Source organism: Arachis hypogaea, chromosome 7, assembly GCF_003086295.3.
Source record: "Arachis hypogaea cultivar Tifrunner chromosome 7, arahy.Tifrunner.gnm2.J5K5, whole genome shotgun sequence".
In the NCBI taxonomy this organism is placed as follows: Eukaryota; Viridiplantae; Streptophyta; class Magnoliopsida; order Fabales; family Fabaceae; genus Arachis; species Arachis hypogaea.
In genome coordinates, this window is record NC_092042.1 from 8,983,894 (window position 1) to 8,990,946 (window position 7,053).

The following is a 7,053-nucleotide window of genomic DNA, read 5'->3' on the forward strand; positions in this document are numbered from 1 at the left end:
GCATCAAGGATCAGGAGTTCATCTTGGAGAGCAAAAAAAGATGAAGGGCCCGGATTGATGAAGATTGGTGACCAAGGAAGGACTAGAGGTAATTGCATGTTGGGTTTTGCATGGGTTATCTGTTCTTTCTCTCTGGTCGAACCAGTTCTATTTTGAAGAAGAAGAAGTTTAGCTTGGTTTGTTTGGTTTCAACCGTGGAGGCTTCTCCCTATAAGTAAGGGTGAACAGCCAGGGTTTGAAACAAGGAGTTAGAGTGTAAGGCATAGAGTTCTTAGAGTTACCTGAGTTAACAGATTTTTTTCTCCTTCAATGTATTCTGTTTTGTATTTTTCTGTTTAATTTTGTCATGTCTTGAGTCTCATGGAAAAAGGCAAACATTGAGGTTTGTATGAAAAAGCCATAGAGCGAAAAAAGACAGAAAGTGCAAAATTAAAACAAAAAGGCATAGATGTCCTTAGAGTTCTTTTGTTTATCTATGTTGTGTTTCATGATTCTGTGGGAATCCCCTTGTAAGTTGGGTTAGCACTTTACAGTTGAAAGCTTGGAAGTGACCAAGTCAAGTTCAGGATTGCGTTTAGAATTCTGGACTTGACCCAGATAGGAAGGGTAGTCCTAGGGAGAATTGGTGCTTGTAATCAAGAATGATTATAGTAAAATTCCATCATCTTTGTGATGGAGACTGGATGTAGGCTGCACTGCACTTAGCAGCTGAATCAGGATATATCTGGGTGTATTTTCCTCTCTCTTCTACTCCATTTCTGTTTCTGCTGCACAAGAGATAAAACCAATGTTCTGAAAACCGGTTCGAACCGGCCGGTCGAACCGGTCGAACCGTGAACCGGACGCTGAAGCGGTTCGGATAACAAGAAAAACCGCAGAATTTGAAAACCGGCATTGAACCGGCAAACCGGCCGGTTACCGGTCGGTCGAACCGAACTGGAACCCGGCCGGTTTTTTAACCTTGCAGCAAAACGCTGCCGTTTTGTGTTGTGGGAACCCTAATTCGTCCCTTTTCCCCTTCGCATCCTCCACTTTCATCTCCAGCCTCCCACAGAAGACAGAACTGCTGAACAACACCCACGCCACGACTCCACGAGGCCACGACCCACCAATCCACCACAGTTCAGCAAGGGTCAGACTTCAGAGAGAGAACGCCTGAAGCCCTCAACGCACTCACCTCTGTCGCGCCTTCAGCATCTCACGCCGTCAGTAGCGTCGCGCCGTCAGCTCCGTGGCGCCGTTGGGTCCGTCGCGCCTTCAGATACCTCGTGCAGTCAGCACCGTCCCGCCATCAGCTCCGTCCCGCACTCAGCTCCGTCGCGCCCTCAGCCACTTCGCATGTCACCTCCGTCGAGCTCTGCCTCTGAGAAAGCAATAGAGAAGCGTTGAAGCGTTGAAAAAATTAAAGCCTGAAGTCCTTCGAGCTCTGAGAGAAAGCAATAGATTTCCTCATTTCCAGGTAATTTTTCATTTAGTTATGAACATGATTTTGTGATGAAAGATTGAAATCTGATACTGATTCTCTGATGAACTCTGATGAATTGAACTCTGATGAACTCTGATTCCCTAATTTCCAATTTTGTGATGAACTCTGATGAACTGAACTCTGTGAACTCACCGCCATGTGTGCAGATGGACATGGAGCAAGTCCTTGCACTTGATTTTGACATTAAAGATATCCTTTTCTTTTGTGTTTGGAGGAAATTTTGGTTAAACCCTGTTAATTCTTCTGAGTTCTGACTCTTTTTAATGATTTCGAAACAAGAGAACAAGAACATATTCTAGAGACATATTGTGATAAAAATGTACTTTAGTGTTTCTGGTTTTACTTAGCTTGCTTACAGATTCCTAAGATAGTTAATTGGGAGGAATATGTACCACAAGGTTCGGATCAGCGGGAATCACAAATGGCTGTATCTAGATTGTTTGAGGAATATGTACCATAAGGTCCAAAAATGCTCTTATAGGTTTTGAAAATGCAAAATCTTCATCATGTCAATTAGTCCTTATAGGTTTTGTTATGTATATATATATTGGATCTGATCTGATCTTCAATTAGTCCTCATTGGTTTTGTTATGCATCCTAAAACTGGATTTTTTCATGTACCTTGATATAATAACATTTGATTTTGGTGGCTGTCACTAGCTATGATTAGTATATTGTTCTTTGTGCTGTTTTCTCATTTCTTAAGGCATTTGGTTTATTTAGGCTAAAACCTAGATGGGAAGATATATGCACCTTTCGAGCATTCCCTTACAAGCTGCAGACATCTTTACAGTTATTCGAGCTTCTTGATGATTATATTCAATCAGAAATAAATAAGCCTCCATCACAGGCATCTTGCACTGTAAGTTTTGTGAACCTTTATTGAATATCTCAACTCAGATATGTAAGTTAGCAAAGTACTCTGCTCTTCATTCCCCTAGCATGAGGTAGAGTTCTATGTTAACTATGGATGATATGGACTTTAACCTTTTTTTCTTCCTCCTTCCTCTTTGATTGAATGAGCAAATAGGTAGCTGTTTTACTCCATAAAATTTTCTTCTATTCTGAAATTTTGTGCATATTGATGTTGCTATGTTATGTTTGATTGGTTGTTTTATTTTTTGACTTCTGAATTTGTATTTGAATGAGATTATAATATTCTGGTTTATGTAGTATTTTTAATTTGAATGATATTTTAAAGTTTACATTAGAATATAATTATATTTTCATGTGTTTATTTATATTTTATTTATTATTTTATTATAAAACGGTTTTTTCGGTTCCACCACGGTCGAACCGGTTGAACCTATGAACCAGTGAACCAGTAGCTAGAGCGGTTCGATGACCGGTTCGGTTTTCAGAACCTTGGATAAAACCGAAAAATATCTCGTGCCAAGTGACAAGACAAAAAGAAAAGTCTCGTGGTTAGGGACGAGACAAAAATAAAAAAGTCTCCAGAAAATATTACAAAGACCAGCAAGTGTTCAGAAGTGAAAAAAGGGGGCAAAGATTCAACCCCCTTCTCTTAGCTACTGAAACCATCAATAATGAAGATATGTTCCTAAATTAGTATAATTATGTATTATTTATTAAATATTGATTATAATATAATTACAATAAAGATATTTTTTTATAAAATAATTTAAAATAGAGAAAACTGCATTCATTGTGGAAGGAAAATGGAATCACGTGGGATCGACACCTCACCTTTATTAGTTGGGGAAAAACCCAATTTTAGTATATTAAATAGATATTTAAAAATATTATAATTAATTGTTTATTTGACTTAATTGAAATAAATATCAAATTATCTAATATTTTGTTTTACTATATTAGGTATTAGCTATGACTAATCCATTATATTAATTATTTGTTTGACTGAAATAAATGAATTGATTTTTTTTTTACTTTGAATTAATCTTTGGTCTTATGTATTTGAATTTGATTAATGATTTTAATTTTAAAAATATTATAATTTTTAAATGACATATTTATAATATATTTTTTATTTATTTAATTTATTTTATTGAGCCAAAAAATTATAATTATTTTATTTATCAATTATTTAATTTAATTAATTTAAATATAATATATATATATATATATATATATATATATATTGGTTGATTTAATTTATTGTCACGATAATATTTGAATTGTTGTTTACCGAAAGTTCTTTTTTATTTCCTTTCATGATCTTAAATGTTTTAATTTTAATTTTATTTTTTATTCATTATTTTAATATCAAATTTAATATTTTTTACAATTTATTATCTAATAGTTATATGCTCATCATTAATTATATGGTCGTGGATAATTTTTTGATTTATTAAAAAAATATAATTTTGTTCTTTTCTTTAATTTATTGTCTAATAGTGATATGTTCACCATTTATTTAAGGGAAAAGCTCTACATCCATGTATTTTTACATAGATGTTATCCAAGTAACTTCATCCACACACGCGTTTTCCCACCCCATAGTCGTTTGTTATACACGCGCCTCATATAACGTATCGCGTTTTTGTTCTTCTTCTTCTTCTTCTTCTTCTTCTTCTTCTTCTTCTTCTTATTCTTCAACCTAATAAAATTTGTCATTCTCCTCTGTTCGCGTTTTTCTTCTCTGCTCGCATTCTTCATTATTGATCTGCATTGAATTCAACGTGATAAGCTCCGTTGTTCTTCTTCTTCTTTATTTTCTTCTTCGATCTACACTTCTGAATGAAAACAATGAATGATTCAACTTAAAATTAGTTGAATGAGGTTATTATGTTGAAACAGCTAGGGAATGATTGCTGCATGCTATCACAATAATCTTAAACATTGAACAAAGTAAAAGGAGACCACCGAATCGAGCAACATTCATTTGGTGAACCGAAATCACAAAGGCCACCGAACCAAACAATATACATGTGGTGAATAAATGGTGATCAACTTTCAATCAACAAGAATAGTATTTCTCCTTCTCTTCCTCCTCCTCCTTCTCCTTCTTCTTTCAAAGTCTTCTTCTTCTTCTTCTTCTTCTTCTTCTTCTTCTTCTTCTTCTTCTTCTTCTTCTTCTTCTTCTTCTTCTTCTTCTTCTACCTAATAAAATTTGTCGTTTTCCTGAGTTCGCATTTTTCTTCTCTGCTCGCATTCTTCATTATGGATCCGCATTGAATTCAATGTAATAAGCTCCGTCGTTCTTCTTTTTCTTCGTTTTCTTCTTCGATCTACACTTCTGAATGAAAATAATGAATGATTCAATTTCAAATCAGTTGAATGAGGTTATTACGTTGAGACAGCTAGGGAATGATTGTTACATGCTGTCACAATAATCTTAAACATTGAACAAAGTAAAAGGAGGTCACTGAATCGAACAACATTCATTTGGTGAACCAAAATCACAAGAGTTAAACCCCAAAATGGTCCCTGAGATTGGCGTTTTGCACTGAAATCGTCCCTGAGATTCCAATTGCATCAATTACGTCCCTAAGATTGAAAAAAATGCACCATAGTAGTCCCTGACCCATTTTCCATTAACGACATGATGACATGGCATGATGACGTGGACTGTAAGTGACACGTGTCACTTCATGATTTGGCCACGTGTAATGGTAGGATGATGTGGTGACAAGTGACACGTGGCATGCTGACGTGGATAGTTGTGCCACGTGTCACAATGTTATTTGGCCACGTGTCCAGTAGTGCCACGTGTCGCAACAGTATTCGTCCACGTGTCATCCATTATACCATCGTTGTATATGCACCAAATTAGTCCCTCACTTTGCATTAAGTGACTCATTTTAGTCCCTGAAATTGAATGTCATGCACCAAACTAGTCCCTTCACCAATTTTTTCTCATTTTTTTCTATAAATTCAAAATTCTCAATATTTTTGAATGCATTAATTTCAATTCTATTTTTTCACACGTTCTTCAAATAAAAGTGCTTTTATAAAATGTTTTTTCTCTTGCGAATACCCTAATTGCCGACTTGGAGTTAACGTGAAGGCTTTTCAAGCATCTTCACTACCATCTCCAACCTCTTTCAGTACTTTTATAAAATATTTTTTTTCTTGCGGATACCTCTAATAGCCGCCGTCTTGGAGTTGACGTGAAGGCATTTCAAGCTTCCCTCATTATCATCTCCGACCTCTTTCGTCTAGATTGCAGAGATCAAAAGTGGTAGTGAGGGTGGTTGAAGTGCCTTCAATCTAGCTCATTTATACATAACGAAAATGTGTATTTCATAAGAAAAAAATATTTATTTTAATTATTAATTTCTTGTTAAAAAGTAAAAACACATGTTTTTTATGAAAAAAATGTGTCTAATCAATCATATAATTATTTTTTTTATAATAACATACTTATATATTACAAAATTTATCAATATTAAATTATTAAAAAAATTATATAATTAAAACTAAAATCTTAAATTTTTTTATAAAAGCACTTGTATTTAAACGATATATGAAAAAATAGAATTGAAATTAGTGTATCCAAGATATTAAAATTTTAAATTTAAAAAAATGAGAAAAAATTGGTGAAGGGACTAGTTTGGTGCACGACATTCAATTTCAAGGACTAAAATAAGTCACTTAATGCAAAGTGAGGGACTAATTTGGTGCATATACAACGATGGCATAATGGATGACACGTGGACGAATACTGTTGCGACACGTGGCACTACTAGACACGTAGCCAAATAACATTGTGACACGTGGCACAACTATCCATGTCAGCATGCCACGTGTCACTGGTCACCACATCATCCTACCATTACACGTGGCCAAATCATAAAGTGACATGTGTCACTTACAGTCCACGTCATCATGCCATGTCATCACGTCGTTAATGGAAAATGGGTCAGGGACTACTATGGTGCATTTTTTTCAATCTCAGGGACGTAATTGGTGCAATTGGAATCTCAGAGACGATTTCAGTGCAAAACACCAATCTCAGGGACCATTTTAGGGTTTAACTCAAATCACAAAGGCCATTGAACTGAATAATGTATATGTGGTGAATAAATGGTGATCAACTTTCAATCAACAATAATAGTATTTCCCCTCCTCCTCCTCCTCCTCCTCCTCCTCCTCCTCCTCCTTCTACCTAATAAAATTCGTCGTTTTCCTGTGTTCGCGTTTTTCTTCTCTGCTCGCATTCTTCATTATTGATCTGCATTGAATTCAATGTAATAAGCTCCGTCGTTCTTCTTCTTCTTCGTTTTCTTCTTTGATCTACATTTCTGAATGGAAACAATGAATGATTCAACTTCAAATCAGTTGAATGAGGTTATTACATTGAGATAGCTAGGGAATGATTGCTGCATGCTATCACAATAATCTTAAACATTGAACAAAGTAAAAGGAGGCCACCGAACCGAACAACATTTATTTGGTGAATCAAAATCACAAAGGCCACCAAACCGAATAATGTACATGTGGTGAATAAATGGTGATCAACTTTCAATCAACAAGAATAGTATTTCTCCTCCTCTTCCTCCTCCTCCTCCTCCTCGTTCTTCTTTCAAATTTACACTCGTAGGTTCTTCTTCTTCTTCAGTTCAGTGGATAGTGTAACTAGGGCT

General features: G+C 35.4%; 1 long non-coding RNA gene across 1 annotated transcript; it reads left to right on the forward strand.

Moving 5' to 3' along the window:
* The first annotated feature begins 984 nt into the window (after positions 1-984).
* On the forward strand, positions 985-2,704 carry LOC112702357 (uncharacterized). The gene is made up of 2 exons (XR_003154023.3): positions 985-1,459; positions 2,210-2,704. It is a non-coding gene; the product is annotated as an uncharacterized lncRNA (long non-coding RNA).
* The last annotated feature ends 4,349 nt before the right edge of the window (positions 2,705-7,053 follow it).